Here is a 16897-nt window from a genome sequence, read left to right on the forward strand (position 1 = left end):
AATATTAATCTGATGTTAAAATATCAACAGAATTTCAACCTAAACTTTAACCAGAAGTTTTCAAAGTCCAAAAGGGGGCATAATTTGCCCAAAATACAAGTCAGAGTTATGGGACTTGATGCAATCAACTAGTTTTATAACCACGAGGACACATGTAAAGTTTCAATTTAATATCTCCATTTGTTTTGCAGATGGTAACTTGCATGCAAAACTTTTTAAGTCCAAAAGGGGGCATAATTTGCCCAAAATACATATCAGAGTTATGGGACTTGACCCAGTGAGGTTGGTAATTGACCTAGAAAAAGAAACAAGGGGGTCATTGACCCTAAAGCACTCACCTGTGTACAAGGCTTCAAGTGTGCCTGTAAAAGGACAGAGTTAGGTTTCTTCTATGTTAGCCTATATTATCACACACATTTTTGAACCTAGGGCAATAATTTTAGAAATTACAAATCTGATATCACACGCAAAATATCAAGGCTCTAGCTATTGTGGATTCAGAGAAAAATATTTTTCTTATATAAAAGCCTATAGTAAGTACATGTCAGACAAAGGGACATGGCCACTTTTTTTTTTACCTTAGGGTAATAATTCGAACAAGTATGGTAGAGAGTCAAATCCTTATACCACATGCCAAATATCAAAGCTCTAGAGAAAAAGATTTCTAAAGTTTGATAGCTAAAAACCTATTTTTAACCAAAAAGACCCTTATGTTCAATGAACTGGAACCATTTGAACAATTTTAAAAGAGGGCTATCAAGAGATCATTTGTGTAAAGTTTCATCAAAATCCATTAAACGGTTTTGGAGGATACTGTTTAAAGAAATTGTTGATGAAGTGACCACACCCTCTGGCGCTGCCATGTTTTTTTGATGAATCAGAAAAATTTGAACACTAGCTATTTGTAGAAGGTTACACAAGAACCATTTCTGCAAAATTATTTTAAAATCAGACTAGCAGTTCCACAAAAGATTTATAAAGTTTCCACTATATACATATAGGGAAAAGTGACCACGCCCTCTGGCGGCCATGTTTTTTGACGAATCGATATAATTTGAACTATCTTGGTAGGTCACACAAGGACCATTTTTGTGAAAATATTCTAAAATCGGGCCAGCAGTTTCACACAAGATGATTATTAAAGTTTCCACTATATACATACAGGGAAAAGTGACCACGACTCTGGCAGCCATGTTTTCTGATGAATCAATATAATCTGAACTATCTTGGTAGAGGGTCACACAAGGACAATTTGTGTAAAATTATTCTAAAATCAGGCCTGCAGTTTCACACAAGATTTTTAAAGTTACCACTATATAAATATAGGGAAAAAAGACCCCGTCCCCTGGCGGCCATGTCTTTTGACGAATCAGTATAATTTTAACAATCTTGGTAGAGGGTGACATAAGGACCATTTGTGTGAAATTATTTTAAAATCGGACAGTCGGTTTAGGAGATGTTGTTTGAAGATTTTTCTATTTTTAGCTCTGGCAGCCCCTATGTGCAACCAAGCGGAACTGTTTGAACAACTTTGGTAAAGGACCACCCAAGCAACATCCAGGCCAAAATTCATCAAAATCCATTCAGTGATTTTGGAGGATATGTCACTTAAACATAATTGTTGACACGGACGACTTGACGCATGGACAACGGACACAGCTTGATCACAATATCTCGCCATGAGCACTTTGTGCTCAGGTGAGCTAAAAACAAGAGTGTCAGACTGTCACAAAATACGCCCGTCATCGAACTTGGCCTAATTCAAGGGGCATAATCCAAGAGTGCCTGGGGCTATTTTGGTGGTTATCTTATTTAGCTGAGATATTATGCCCACAAACATTGTCAGCAAGTTTGGTGAAGATCGGATAAAAACTGTTGAACTTACAGTGCGGACAAGGCTAAATTCAGTTTTTCAAGTAATTTAAGGGCAATAATCCAAGAGTGCCTGAGGCAATTTGGCTGGTTATCGAACTTGGCCGAAATATTATGCCCACAAACATTGTCAGCAAGTTTGGTGAAGAGCGGATGAAAACTGTTGGACTAAGAGTGCAGACAAGGCTAAATTTGCAGTTTTTCAAGTAATTCAAGAGCCATAATCCAAGAGTGCCTTGAGCGATTTGGCCAAGATATTATGCTCACATACATTGTCAGCAAGTTTGGGGAAGATCCGATGAAAACTGTTGGACTTAAAGAGCGGACATGCTTTGGACGCCGCCCGCCTGCCTCCACAGGTGTTCACTCAATACACTCCCATCTTTAGGGCTGTCATCGATAGAAACGATATCGATGTATCAGCGATTTTTTTTTTGTCGATCGATTATCGATTCCCATTTTCAAAAATCAATATTTTACAGGGAGAAAAAACTACCCAAATAAACACTCAGACCCTAAAAAACAAGTTAAGTTCACAAAGTTCTAAATTTGGATGAATGCAAAAAAGGAGTGAAGGCAAAATAAAAATGAAAGATGTAATTAATTTTTACGTATTTCTTTAATTTCATAAATACAAATACAACACAATCAAACAGAAATATGGAAAGTAGGCAATAAAACTTAAAATAGCATTTACAGGAAGGTATATAGTATTATATGAACAAACAGGTTGTTAATCTAACTTAATAATCAATATATCGATGTATCGTTGATATTTGTCTTCTGATATATCGGTATCGTCAATACGCCTAAGACCCAATCAATGACAGCCCTACCCCTCTTTCAGAGACCAGCGATTTTTTTCCTTCTTTAATAGGGTCCGTAAAACGGACCCTTTCCCAATTGAAAATAATGACCATTTTTCCCAATTTCAGACCAAATTATTCCCAAAAATGACCTACAAACATTTTTGAAACGGCTGCTGTCCCGTCATCGTGAAATTCGCCGATTATAGAAAATATGTTCCGAATTTTAATCGAGTGTTCGCTAATTTTGACCAAAGGGCAAATATTCGATTAAAATTCAGAACATGTTCTCTGTCATCACAAGCGCAAATTTAATCAATCGCACCATGCACTGTTTTCGGTAACCGGTTTCCACGATCTTTTTCTGTAGAACCAGTGACAAACTGTGCGAACAATAGTCACAACAGCAAATATAATGTTCAAAGGCTAACAAAATCCAAGCTTGCTGGCTGCAAAAGCCTTCTGGAGTTCAGATTCTCACGGGCATCTTCACAGCCTGTTCTGACTGAGGAAACGTCCGTTGAATCGTCGACATCGGTGTCGTTTTCATGTCAGAGTCAGGAGAACTCTTGTGTAACTCCGGTTGAATTTGTGCAAGAGTGTGTGCTTTTAGAACAACCATCGTTATCTCAGAGTCAGGCCACTGTATCATGTTGTGATGATCAGAACACTAGCTCTAGTGTAACTCAATTAGATCCAGGAAAGGGGTTATTGTAATTTTGTATGTTACACAAAATTCCCAATTAGGATGAAAACGACGCTATTTTTCCCAAATCGTCCGGACGCAGACGCTTTCCCAAAATGGCAAAAAAAATCGCTGGAGACAGGCATATAATAAGTTTCAAAGCTATATGCTTTTAAATGATAGCCATATGTACTTGCACGCAAAACTTTAACCAGTCCGAAAGGGAGCATAATTTGCCATATCAGAATTATGGGACTTGATGCTATCACCTAGTTTCATAACCCGGAAGACATATGTGAAGTTTTAATTCAATATCTGCATTAGTTTTGGAGATAAAAACTTTAACCAGAATTTTCTAAGTCAAAAAGGGGGCATAATTTGGCCAAAATACATGTCAGAGTTATGGGATTAGATCCAGTGAGGTTGAAAATTGACGTAGAAAAAAAAGTTTCAATGCTATATGCCTTTAAATGATAGCCATAATGTACTTGCATGCAAAACTTTAACCAAGGTGTGACGCCGACGCCAGGGTGAGTAGAATAGCTAGACTACTTGAAGATTAGAGCTAAAAATTCTAAGTTTAAAAACTAGAGCTGTCAGAGGACAGCAACGCTCGACTATTCAACAGCCTAGTCAATTGAATGAATACAAAAGTCGAAAAAGGGGCATAATTTTGTAAAAATGGGAAACAGGGTTATGGAACCTGCACAGTGCTTATTAGCTCATGACAGTGGACAAGTGTGTGAAGTTTTAATCCATTCCCGTTAGTGGGTACTGAGATACCAGCCTACTTATAAGAATGTAACCAAAAAACTGCTAAGCTGGAAAAGGGGCATTATTTTGTAACAAGAGCTGTCGGATGACAGCGCGCTCGACTATTCGAAAAATTGATTGAAGAATGGGGTCAAAATATTACCATAGATTTTCAGAAAAAAAAAACAAGAGGGCCATAATGGCCCTATATCGCTCACCTGTTATCATTGCACTTGAGGACAAGAAGGTCCTCAGAAAAAATATCTAAGTCCAAAGGACAGGAACAACAAAGGGAAGAAATTTAACCAAAAAGAAAAAAAAAATCTTACAAGGTACAGATATGTCAAAATACACCTAAAAATTGGAGGTACCAACCATGTTGTACCACAGAAAAGTGGTCTCGGTTTTTCCCTACGGCCAATAATAAAAAAGTTACTAAAAATAAGCTATTTATAGTAATGTAAAAGGGAAGTAATTAATTTTTTTTATTGTAAGTGAACAAAAGAAGGATCTGCCAAATAAATCTGTTGACATAAATGAAATTTCAGATCAGTATCTTCATTAGTTACGGGGATATACCCATTTTAATTTGAAATAAAGGGAGGTAATTTGACATAAAATCAGTCCATAGTTATCTACCCTGATTGGCTCAGTCCAACTAATGACAATAATGAAATTTCAAATAAGTCCTATAAGTATTTACTGATATAAATCCATTTTGATTACAATCAGGGGAGGTAATCAGATATAAAATAACTCTGGAACCTACGATTGGATCTGATTTGTCATGGAATCCAAGATTTATTGTTGTTGAAGATATTTTGGAAGTTTGTATCAAATAAAACCATAAATGAAGTCTCAATATGGCTGCAAAAGCCAAAATAGCCAATTTTGGACATTTAAGGGGCCATAACTCTGGAACCCATGATGTAATCTGGTCAGTTTAAAAAAGGAACCAAGATCTTGTGGTAATACAAGTTGTGTGCAAGTTTGGTTAAAATCAAATCATAAATGAAGCTGCTATTGTGCAAACAAGGTCAAAATAGCTAATTTTGGCCCTATCAGGGGCCATAACTCTTGAGCCCATTACAGGATCTGGCCGGTTCAAGAAAGGAACCGAGATCTTATGGTGACACAAGTTTTGTGCAAGTTTGATAAAATTCAATTACATAAATGAAGCTGCTATTGAGCAGACAAGGTCAAAATAGCTAATTTTGTCCCTTTCAGGGGCCATAACTCTGGAACCCATAATAGAATCTGGCCAGTTCAAGAAAGGAACCAAGATCTTATGGTGATACAAGTTGTGTGCCAGTTTGGTAAAAATCAAATCATAACTAAAGCTGCTATTGTGCAGACAAGGTCAAAATAGCTAATTTTGGCCCTTTCAGGGGCCATAACTCTGGAACCCATAATGGGATCTGGCCAGTTCAAAAAAGAACCGAGATCTTATGGAGATACAAGTTGTGTGCAAGTTTGGTTAAAATAAAATCATAAATGAAACCACTATCGTGCAGACAAGAAATTGTTGACGCACGAACAGACGACGGACGAAGGGTGATCACAAAAGCTCACCCTGTCACTATGTGACAGGTGAGCTAACAAGAGCTGTCGGAGGACAGCAACGCTCGACTATTCAACAGCCTTGTCAATTGAATGAATACAAAAGTCAAACAAGAGCACCGCCTTGCGGGTGCTGACGCTCATCTGATTTTTTTTGTGTAATAGAAATATTGTCCTACCCATGATTTTCTAAGTCTAAAAAGGGCCATCATTCTTGCAAAAAGCAGGATAGAGTTATGTTTCTTGATGTACAGTGTCCACTTATGATGGTGAAAAACTGTTGCAAGTTTTAAAGCAATAGCTTTGATAGTTTATGAGAAAAGTTGACTTAAACATAATATTCAACCAAGACAAGAGCACCGCCTTGCGGGTGCTGACGCTCATCTGATTTTTTTTGTATAATAGAAATATTGTCCTACCTATGATTTTCTAAGTCTAAAAAGGGCCATCATTCTTGCAAAAAGCAGGATAGAGTTATGTTTCTTGATGTACAGTGTCCACTTATGATGGTGAAAAACTGTTGCAAGTTTTAAAGCAATAGCTTTGATAGTTTATGAGAAAAGTTGACTTAAACATAATATTCAACCAAGAAAATGATTTTTCTAAGTCCAAAAGGGGCAATAATTATTGCAAAAAGCAGGATGGAGTTATGTTGCTTGCTTTCAGGGTCAGCTTATGATGGTGAACAACAGCTGCAAGTTTTAAAGCAATAGCTTTGATGGTTTAAGAGAAAAAGTTGACCTAAACATAAAACTTAACCAAGAAATCTGATATTTTCTAAGTCCAAAAGGGGCCATCATTCTTGCAAAAAGCAGGATGGAGTTATGTTGCTTGCTTTCAGGGTCAGCTTATGATGGTGAACAACAATTGCAAGTTTTAAAGCAATAGCTTTGATGGTTTAAGAGAAAAAGTTGACCTAAACATAAAACTTAACCAAGAAATCTGATATTTTCTAAGTCCAAAAGGGGCCATCATTCTTGCAAAAAGCAGGATGGAGTTATGTTTCTTGCTGTACAGGGTCCACTTATGATGGTGAAAAACTGTTGCAAGTTTTAAAGCAATAGCTTTGATAGTTTAGGATAAAAGTTGACCTAAACATAAAATATAACCAAGAAAACTGATTTTCTAAGTCCAAAAGGGGCAATAATTCTTGCAAAAAGCAAGATGGAGTTATGTTTCTTGATGTACAGGGTCTGCTTATGATGGTGAACAAGTATTCCAAGTTTCAAAGCAATAGCTTTGATAGTTTGGGAGAAAAGTTGACCTAAACATAAAACTTAACCAAGAAATCTGATATTTTCTAAGTACAAAAGGGGCCATAAATCTTGCAAAATGCAAGATGGAGTTATGTTTCTTGCTATACAGGGTCAGCTTATGATGGTGAACAAGTATTCCAAGTTTCAAAGCAATAGCTTTGACAGTTTAGGAGAAAAGCTGACCTAAACATAAAACTTAACCAAGCAACGCAGACGCCGACAACCGCTCAAGTGATAACAATAACTCATCATTTTTTTCAAAAAATCAGATGAGCTAAAAATGATTTTCTAAGTCCAAAAGGGGCAATAATTATTGCAAAAAGCAGGATGGAGTTACGCTGCTTGCTCTACAGGGTCAGCTTATGATGGTGAACAAGTGTTGCAAGTTTCAAAGCAATAGCTTTGATAGTTTAAGAGAAAAAGTTGACCTAAACATAAAACTTAACCAAGAAATCTGATATTTTCTAAGTCCAAAAGGGGCCATAAATCTTGCAAAAAGCAGGACAGAGTTATGTTTCTTACTGTACAGGGTCAAATTATGATGGTGAACAAGTGTTGCAAGTTTTAAAGCAATAGCTTTGATAGTTTAGGATAAAAGCTGACCTAAACTTAACCAAGAAAACTGATTTTCTAAGTCCAAAAGGGGCAATAAATCTTGCAAAAAGCAAGATGGAGTTATGTTTCTTGATGTACAGGGTCTGCTTCTGATGGTGAACAAGTATTCCAAGTTTCAAAGCAATAGCTTTGATAGTTGATAGTTTGGGAGAAAAGTTGACCTAAACATAAAACTTAACCAAGAAATCTGATATTTTCTAAGTACAAAAGGGGCCATAAATCTTGCAAAAAGCAACATGGAGTTATGTTTCTTGCTATACAGGGTCAGCTTATGGTGGTGAACAAGTATTCCAAGTTTCAAAGCAATAGCTTTGATAGTTTAGGAGAAAAGCTGACCTAAACATAAAAGTTAACCAGGCAACGCCGACGCCGACAACCGCTCAAGTGATGACAATAACTCATCATTTTTTTTTCAAAAAATCAGATGAGCTAAAAAGGGGCATAATTTTGTAAAAATGGGAGAAAGCGTTATGGAACCTTCAAAGTGCTTATCAGCTCATAAAGTGAACAAGTGTGTGAAGTTTCAATCCTTTCCCATAAGTGGATACTGAAATACCAGCTTACAAAAACTTAACCAGAAACTGCTAAGTCCAAAAAGGGGCATAATTTTGAAAAAAATGCGAAGTAGAGTTATGGGACCTTCACAGTGCATGTCAGATCATGACAGTAAACAAGTGTGTGAAGTTTCAATCCATTCCCATTAGTGGGTACTGAGATACCAGCTTACATTGAAAACCTTAACCAAGAATTTCTAAGTCGAAAAAGGGGCATAATTTTGTAAAAAAGCAAAATAGAGTTATGGAACCTGTGCAATATAGGTCAGTTTATCACAGTGAATAAGTGTGAAGTTTCAATCCATTCCCACAAGTGGTTACTGAGATACCAGCTTACATACAAAACCTTAACCAAAATCGGGACGCGGACGCCGACGCATGGGCGAGTGCAATAGCTCACTATTCTATGAATAGTCGAGCTAAAAACCATGACGGGCAAGTAAAACTGACTGTTGAATTGCCCGATGGGCAAGCTGTGAAAATAGTCTTTGACTTAAACCGCCAGCCCGAAGCCCGAGTCGAGTAATTTGCAGATCAATCGAGTATAAAATCCAATCTTCACGCTCGACCCTAATATCCAACAAATGTCAATTGTGTACACTTTTGTTTTCGAAGGAGAACAAAATCAATACACTGTGACGTAACTTCAGTTAATGATGTGATAAGCTCCGCCCCAAAACTTATCAAAGCAGTGTTTAACTCTTGATGTCTGACTGCTCCTAAAGCATCATGTTTGATAAAGAGACTGTCAGTAAATCGTGTTTTATAAAGAGACCGTCTGAAAAATGTACCGTCATTCAGATCAGCTGTCATATTGAGAAGGCGCTGATTGCCGATAATAAAAAGAAGTACATGCAATTGGCTCAGATTAAGTTGGTAAGTCATTTGCTCCGAAGTCGGAAGACGATACAAATAATTGTCGCAATGATACCGACAATTCCAGCACAAAAAGATAAATAAATAAATTTTATTTGCAAATTGGTGAGTAAATTGACAGGTCAAAGTAAAAACTTTTTTCCGATGAGTAATAAATTTGCTACTTACTTTGAAATTTCGAAAATTATAAATCCTACTTTTACAGTACTAAAAAAAACACACACACTTCAATCGTCTCCTATTTAGGTTACACAACTGACACATGTATCTATGACACAGGGGTTCCATTTGACCCGGGACCCCGGGTCCGGACCCGGGAGATTTTCAAAAGACGCTCAAAGGACCCGGCATGATACTTGCCTGTGCGTCCTTCGGGACCCGGAGGCATTTTCCTTTGATAATCCTTTCTCTTATCATTCATTTCCTTCAGTAAAACTATTTCCACGATAGAAACGTGTATTCCAAAATAAACACTCGCGGTCATGCCCTCCTGCCTTTGATCTTCTGCTAAATCCCGCCCTTTCTCCTGTAGACATGCCTCGCTGATTTTTTTATCAGCAAGATACGTCACGGTGAGTGCACATAGGTAAGAAGAATCAATGAAGTGTTGAAATTAATTGATAAAGAGTATTGATCCTGTGTACTGTCAAAAAAGGCGCCAATTATAAAATTATCGTAAGCAGCTGATTACCGAGCATGTGAAAAGTGCACTGCAAGATTTTTTCATGCCAACTTTAAATTAGACCATTGTTTAGTGATCATACCGTAATGTCAACAAGAAACTTCACAAATTTTTAAGAATTTTGAAAGCAAAAATAAATTTAGAATGTCCGTTCACGAGTCTAATTACACCCGATGGTCATATGCATATTTCCAAAATTCCTTAAAAAAACTGACTTTCAATGCAGTTTTTAATGATAAATAGCATCATTATTTGAGGAACTATCTCTGATTTAGCTTAGTTGGCCAAGTCAACTAAGCAAAAACTACTTTCCGATGACATTCCGAAAGTGTACCAGTATCCGGATAGTACATTTTGGATACATTTTTATAGAGTGTTATAGCACTGTTCTGTTATTAAAAATTAAATGAAATATAGAAGAAAAACCTAATCAAAATAACATGAATTTTGATAAATATTAGTTTACAATATGAGACTATATGACCTGAAACTGACATTTTTATTATGCTGTAACATGATCTTGGGTTTATTGTTTTCTTAGGTAAAGATCTACGTATTACTAAATAAAAAAAATAAAGTCAATTATATGGACGTGTTGGGACAGGACTCCTGTATTTTGGAAAAGGACCCTTCAAAATTTGGGCCCAAGGGTCCTGGGACTCTTGGGTTTTCAGGTCTAGTGGAACCCCTGATGACACATTTTGACAGCCTGAAATAAACCACCAGCACATGGCAGCTGACTTCAAAGGCAAATTTTCCTTTATTGATTTTCGGTATTGCTCTTTGATGTGGGATGAAAGTTAACTGGTTGGACATTGCCAGGTGACTGACCTAATTTGACATAATTCTACATCAAGAGTATAAAACTGTACTTTAGTGTTTTTTGTGGATTTTCATTATGTAGAGGAAGAACAGTTAGTTTGTTGATTTTAATATTAATTTTATGCTGACTGTTGCTATATTTATAATAAAACTATAAAATAGTTTTTGTTAAATATAATGTTTTCTTATTATGCTAGGGGTCCTTTTCTTTAAATTCTATTACTTTACACCATGTTTTGAACCAATTAAATATGAAGATGATATTCCTGATGATGATAATGATGATGATGATAAGGGTCACTGTACAAAGTAATACTATAGGACTCCAAGAAAATTTAAAAGGGACTGCAAAATCTGAATGTTAGGCAGTACTGACTCCGTGAAATTGAATCCTTATGGAAGCCCTTCTGTGAATGAGAAATATAACTTTGATGATTAGGATTATGATGAGCCAGAGTTGCCACAGGAGGCTGTGTTTTCCTTTATTCAGACTTTCAGAGAATAACTAATAAAGAAAATATTATGACTATTCATTTACAGGAATGTATTCCGACAAAGCAATGCTGTTTCATTTCATACAATGCTGAAATACAAATTATTTTCAGGCTAGCAAAGTTAACTTGAAGTTTAGCTAGTACTATTTCAAAGGCACTAGCCCGAACGTTCTGGGATTGAACGTGTTTTTAAAGAAGAGATCCTGGGCAAGTTGGAATCTAAGGGGGCAAGTTGAAATCAGTTCTAGGTTGCCCTAAGGGCAAGTTGGAATTCAGATTATTTCACACACTGAGTCGAGCTAAAAAGGGGGCATTAAACAGTCAAAATTCAAACCAGAGTTATGGGGATTGTTTATCCTGGTGAAGACTTTGATAGTAAATAACTATTTTAAGTTTCAAGTCAATAGATTTAATAGTAACAAATATTTGACTATATATGGATAAGAAAACAATGGTGGTGCCTACGCCGGGGCGAGTGCAATAGCTCTACTTTTTCTCTGAAAAGTCCAGATAACAAATAAGACTGATTGGTACTCTTCATAGCTCTGAGATGGAAACAATGTTCAGTGTGCGACATTAACGGTAGCCCGATTGCCAATGGCTATGAAAATTCGGCTCGGGCGACAGAAAATCGGCAGACCGTAGCCCGTCGGGCTATGAAAAATTCTGAGGAATAAATTTACGAAAAAGATCAGTGCAAACGTGGGAGCAAAATAGTTGCTTTGAAGCTTCAAACTTCGCTCAAATCCAATCTCAAAGCGAATTCAAGTCGCCCGAGTTTTTTTTGGATGCGCACCCGCTAATCTTTTGACAATTTCCATCATGTCATATCGTGCGTTGAATACACATACACACTCGCCGATAGCATAATTTAAGCTCCGCCTATTTCAGGTACTTGTGAGATTTTTACGAGAAGTGTGAAAGCAAATCAAATTATCGGTTTCACCAGAGGCAATTGTAATAGGCCAATCAGTGCTGAAGTTACGTCTTTGACACTTAGCATTTAATTGTCAACACGTGCGAGTCGTTTTCTAAAGAACTGTCAATTACATATGCGATTAATTGAAATTATAGACACAATTATTTGGTATCCATGGTAAAAGAACGACATGTAAAGTATTAACTTCGTAAAACTAACTTTGATGGATGAATTGATTTGAATACCGGTATGTATTTCTAGGTTTGACACAGTTTACTTTCAGTTTTATTCGAATGAGAAACTGTTCACACAAGTGGTGACTCGGTATAAATGTGTATTGTAAAATGATGTAACTAAGAAATTGAGTGGTCACTGAATCAATTCACAGCGTCGAGGTAGAAATATAAAAATTAATGGAGCCTTCCAACTTCTCCCTAAAGTCTCCCCACTTCTCCTTAAATCAGTTTGAGGGATAATTGACTTCTCCCAAAAAAATAATGGGCCTAGTGAGACCCCTGGTCAGTCTACTGCCAAGCTATTTCTTGTCTACCATGTCTACAAAGCTGTTTAGATCTCTTTTCATGACTCTGTGTCGTTGACTTTCTGCACAATTTTGTGAACACTGTTTCAGATTTTGAAATCAGTTCTGAAAAACTCATACAAATTTCTGAAATATATCAATATTCACCAACCTACAGCAGTATATTGAAAGAAATTAAATATTACTAGAATGGAAGTCTTGTTCATTCTTGAGCGAAAAATTAGTGGGGCTACGAAAAATTCTGTCAGGCTACAAAAAATTGGAAGTCCATAGCCCCATTGGCTAAGGTGTTAAAAAGTTAATAGAGAGTTTGAGATTTCAAACTTCGCCTTCCCCTTCAACGTATCTAATATATATTTTGGGTAAAACGTCACCGATATGCGTGTATTTTATTTAAATCACACGTTGCTACTAAAGTTTTCCATGTAATATCACGTAAGCCTAAGACTTCGCTTTATTACTATGCGAAATAAAAAGCTTAGTTTCAGGATTTCTGCTTATTAAGTTATTTGATTATCCATATTTATAATTAGACTAAATTTGATGCGAAACACTATCAATAGGTATAAGAATAATGAAGTTTTGTATGGCTAATGATTTTAACTAAACACATTGAATTGAACCTGGAAGTGTAAAGTTATCAACTGATTTTGAGAAACTTTGAGATTTTGTTCAAACTTTAACTTCTACGGCATATTTGTGTCCCCAGGCGGTATCGATTACACCAGATGGGCCTTTTTGTCGTATGAAGGGAAGTTTTGAACGTCCGAAGATGTGATATCACGAAAGTCGAAACTTCATTCTTTTTACATCTACTCTATCCACATACTCGGCATCAAAGACTAAAATCTGGATGGAGGCACATGGCATGACAGTCATTTTACTAGAAAAATAAATAATTACGCGCGATTATCATTTGGTGCAACATTTTATTTTTACATCCAAATAAAATCAATCTGTTTCTGTCGGACACTTTATACGACAATTGCGTTTTAATTATAAACATAAAATGGTACTAGTAAGACGGAAAATTCTTTTGAAGTATCAGACAATTTCAGATTTATGATATCATGATGAGAGACGTTTCCTGTTAGCCGTATGGGATAACTCTATTTTTTAAATGCATGGAACCAGAGCCTGGCAGAGAGACATTGTGGGTTAATTCCCCCTTTGATTCTTACATTTTACAAAGAAAGTCAGTCTTGAAACTCGGTGTGACCCTACCCTACCCCTACCCTATCAAAGTGTTAAAGTAAACAAAATGTTGCATAAATTACAAATTAAACAAATACACAATAGCAACAAAAATCTAAAGAAACGAGATTCGCAATGGACGGACCGTCAGGGGAGGTAACTAGAGTCACGGATTGGGACTAGTCCGATATGAAAGCGTTCAACGTCATGATATGGAAAAATATTGCACGATCGCGGTCCATTGAAACCCAATGGAAAATAATTTTAGGTATGTAATAATCATTTTTATTTCCTCTCGTGTATGATTTACAATCGTGCATTGTATACTGACTATACTGACATAATTTTATATAAAACCTAAATGTTTGGAGCAACACTAACGAGTTTTTACATTGTTCACATTGTTTTATCGTGTTTTTTTTGTTGTTGTTGTTTTAGTTTTTGTTTTTTTTGTTGTTTTTTTAGGTAATCGCTCTAATATCCATGCGATGATTATATTAATTGAAATGGTTTTTTTTTCATTTAATTTTCATTCTTTTCATTTTTAAAACCTCTTGTAAAATTCCTGCCCTTTCGGACAATTAATATCAAAATGCACGAAAAATACGATCATAATTACGGATAAATTGAATGGGCGGATTAAAAGAAGTAAGGTTCATTCTAATGTTTGAAATCTCAAGGAATTTTAATCGGACTTCAACTTCATACGTTAACTTCGCAAGAGACGTTGAAGGGGAAGGCGAAGGTTGAAATCTCAAACTCTCTAGTGTCACACACTGAACGTTGTATCCAACCTGGCATGTACTGGTCACTTTTGGCAAGAAATATTTCATGTCAAATTTTTGATAAACTGTACAGTAGAAACTGTTCATGTAAATGGCAAAAATAACAAGAGCTGTCCGTAAGACAGCGCGCTCGACTTTTCTCAGTGCTTGACTCTGAATTAGAGCTTTGCCAGTAAAAAAAATTCCAAGTTAAAAAGGGACATATCTCTGTCAAAATTCAAATCAGAGTTATGGGAATTGTGTCTCCTGGTGTAGACTTTGATAGTAAATAACTATTTTGAGTCAAAAGCTTTAATAATAACAGAGATATTTGACTTTATCAAAAATTTTAACAAAAAATTCTAAGTTAAAAAGGGCAACAATTCTGTCAGAATACAAATCAAAGTTATGGGGATTGTATCTCCGGGTGTAGACTTTGATGGTAAATAAGTATTTTAAGTTTCAAGTCAAAAGCTTTGATAGTAACAGAGATATTTGACTTTATCAAAAACTTGAACCAAAAATTCTAAGTTAAAAAGGGGCATAATTCTGTCAAACCAGAGTTATGGGGATTGTTTCTCCTGGTGTAGACTTTGATATATTTGAGATACTTGACTTTATCAAAAACTTTAACCAACGGCGATGCCGACGCCGACACCGGGGCAAGTGCAATAGCTCTACTTTTTCTTCGAAAAGTTGACCTAAAAATTAAATATGTTTCATTAATAGTTACACTTTTCCAAAGTCATTTGTTAAAAGAAGACTGCAAAATATTTCTTTAGGTGCATTTGTACCTTTGTTGATTAACCACACAAAGTTTGGAAAGAGGACGTGGCTAGGGCCGTAGTAGGGGCCTGGTAACCTGACCTCTAGACATGGAGTCTAGAGTTAGGTAATCAATATACATGTACTATTATGTACATTCTAGCATAAAACTGCTGTTCTTGTAACTTTTCAGGGGGAGTTTTAACAGGATAAAAAACGTGTGTATACAGAGATTTTCGCGCTCACATGCTGTTAAAACACCTTCTTATATATGGGTATTCCATGGCAAAGCGTAAACGTATTACGGCCCCAAAACGGATAATTCAAATGGAAATGACGTCAATGTGAAAAAAAAAACAACTCAGATGTTCCTGCACATTTCATGGAAATCTAATGATGTTGATGGAGAATGTATTCATTTATTAGTTTTTTTTTCGCGTTTTATGCTAGAATTGCTTTAGCACAATGTCGTGTTCATTTCATGTTATAACATCTTCAGAATCCCTCAGGATTCTGCAGACGTTATAACATGAAAAAACATGCATTATCCCTACAGTATTACTGCAGTGTATAAGGTAATTGCTGGTAAAAGTTATGATAAGCTTAAAAAAGTTGCTGTTATTACAAAAAAAAAAATTGTAAATAGTTTATTTGAAATTAGAAATATAATGCTCAAGTCATCGTCAATGACCTTGAACAAGGTCTAAAGGTCTGTTTACCAGCATTTGACACTAACTGGAGTCCTAGACTCTTTCAAATTCGAATCAGACTCACTGATTTTGAGCCCAGGGAGTCCATTGGACTCCTAAAAAAATGCAGTAATCCAAAAATAAATGTATCTGAAAGCATTAATTTTTCTCACCATGTTTCCGCCCTATCTTGCACCTATAAATACTCGAAAAACCAAAACAGTCAGTTTACATAGACTTGTTTTCGGTATTTCACACTGATCGCGTAGCCGCTAATGAAACACTGCTGTTATTCAATAGGTAAAATAAAACAGTCTGTTTTGCCGGTGTTCACGTAAAAATATCTTCGTAAACAAAACATCAAGGTCAAAATCAATAACGAATTGTCAGTTTACTAAATTTGGTACGAAGATGGAGCGTTTTGTTAATGAGATATCAACCACCATCAAAGAAACCAAAAACACTGTCAGAGAAAGAAAACTTTAAAGCATACGAAAGTAAGAGGGAGAGAACATTTCAGGCATCGTGGCAAAAAAAAATTATACATGGCTAATACACGACACTTCCAAAATTGAAATGTAGTATGATCATTGTTGATTTGGACTCCCTTTTATACATGCATGGATTGGACTCATTGATTTTCAAAGTTGGGAGTCCAGTAGACTCCTTGCTTGGAACAGATGGTGTCTAACGCTTGTTACCTGATCACTAGACACAGGTGTGTTTTGCAAAGCTGGAACGATCTTGTCCTCCATGCATCTAATGTCTTGGGCTCCAAGGGTAAGTTAGGGTGTTTCTTCTTGCTCGACTTTGGTTTTTCCTAAATAACTTTAGTTTCAAAATATATATTTGTACAGAGAGAAAGTGATCAATGCAATAACGCTGTAGATCACTTCAAACAAAATTTATGCGAACAGAATATTATTTTCTCTTTGTGACGCAACCTCTGTTATTTTTGACAGCTCAATTTAGCGCGCACCTGGTTTACCAGCTGATTCCGCGACAATTTTGTGGTCTACAATGAAAGAAACATGTCGTGTAACTTAGAAC

The 16897-nt window shown here is 36.1% G+C and overlaps 1 protein-coding gene across 1 annotated transcript in view; it reads right to left on the reverse strand.

Moving 5' to 3' along the window:
• The window catches only part of LOC123529779 (uncharacterized), a 30185-nt gene that overhangs the window by 13147 nt on the left and 141 nt on the right, over window positions 1-16897 (reverse strand). The gene's annotated exons all lie outside the window — the stretch shown is intronic.

This window comes from Mercenaria mercenaria, chromosome 13, assembly GCF_021730395.1.
Source record: "Mercenaria mercenaria strain notata chromosome 13, MADL_Memer_1, whole genome shotgun sequence".
Classification (NCBI taxonomy): domain Eukaryota; kingdom Metazoa; phylum Mollusca; class Bivalvia; order Venerida; family Veneridae; genus Mercenaria; species Mercenaria mercenaria.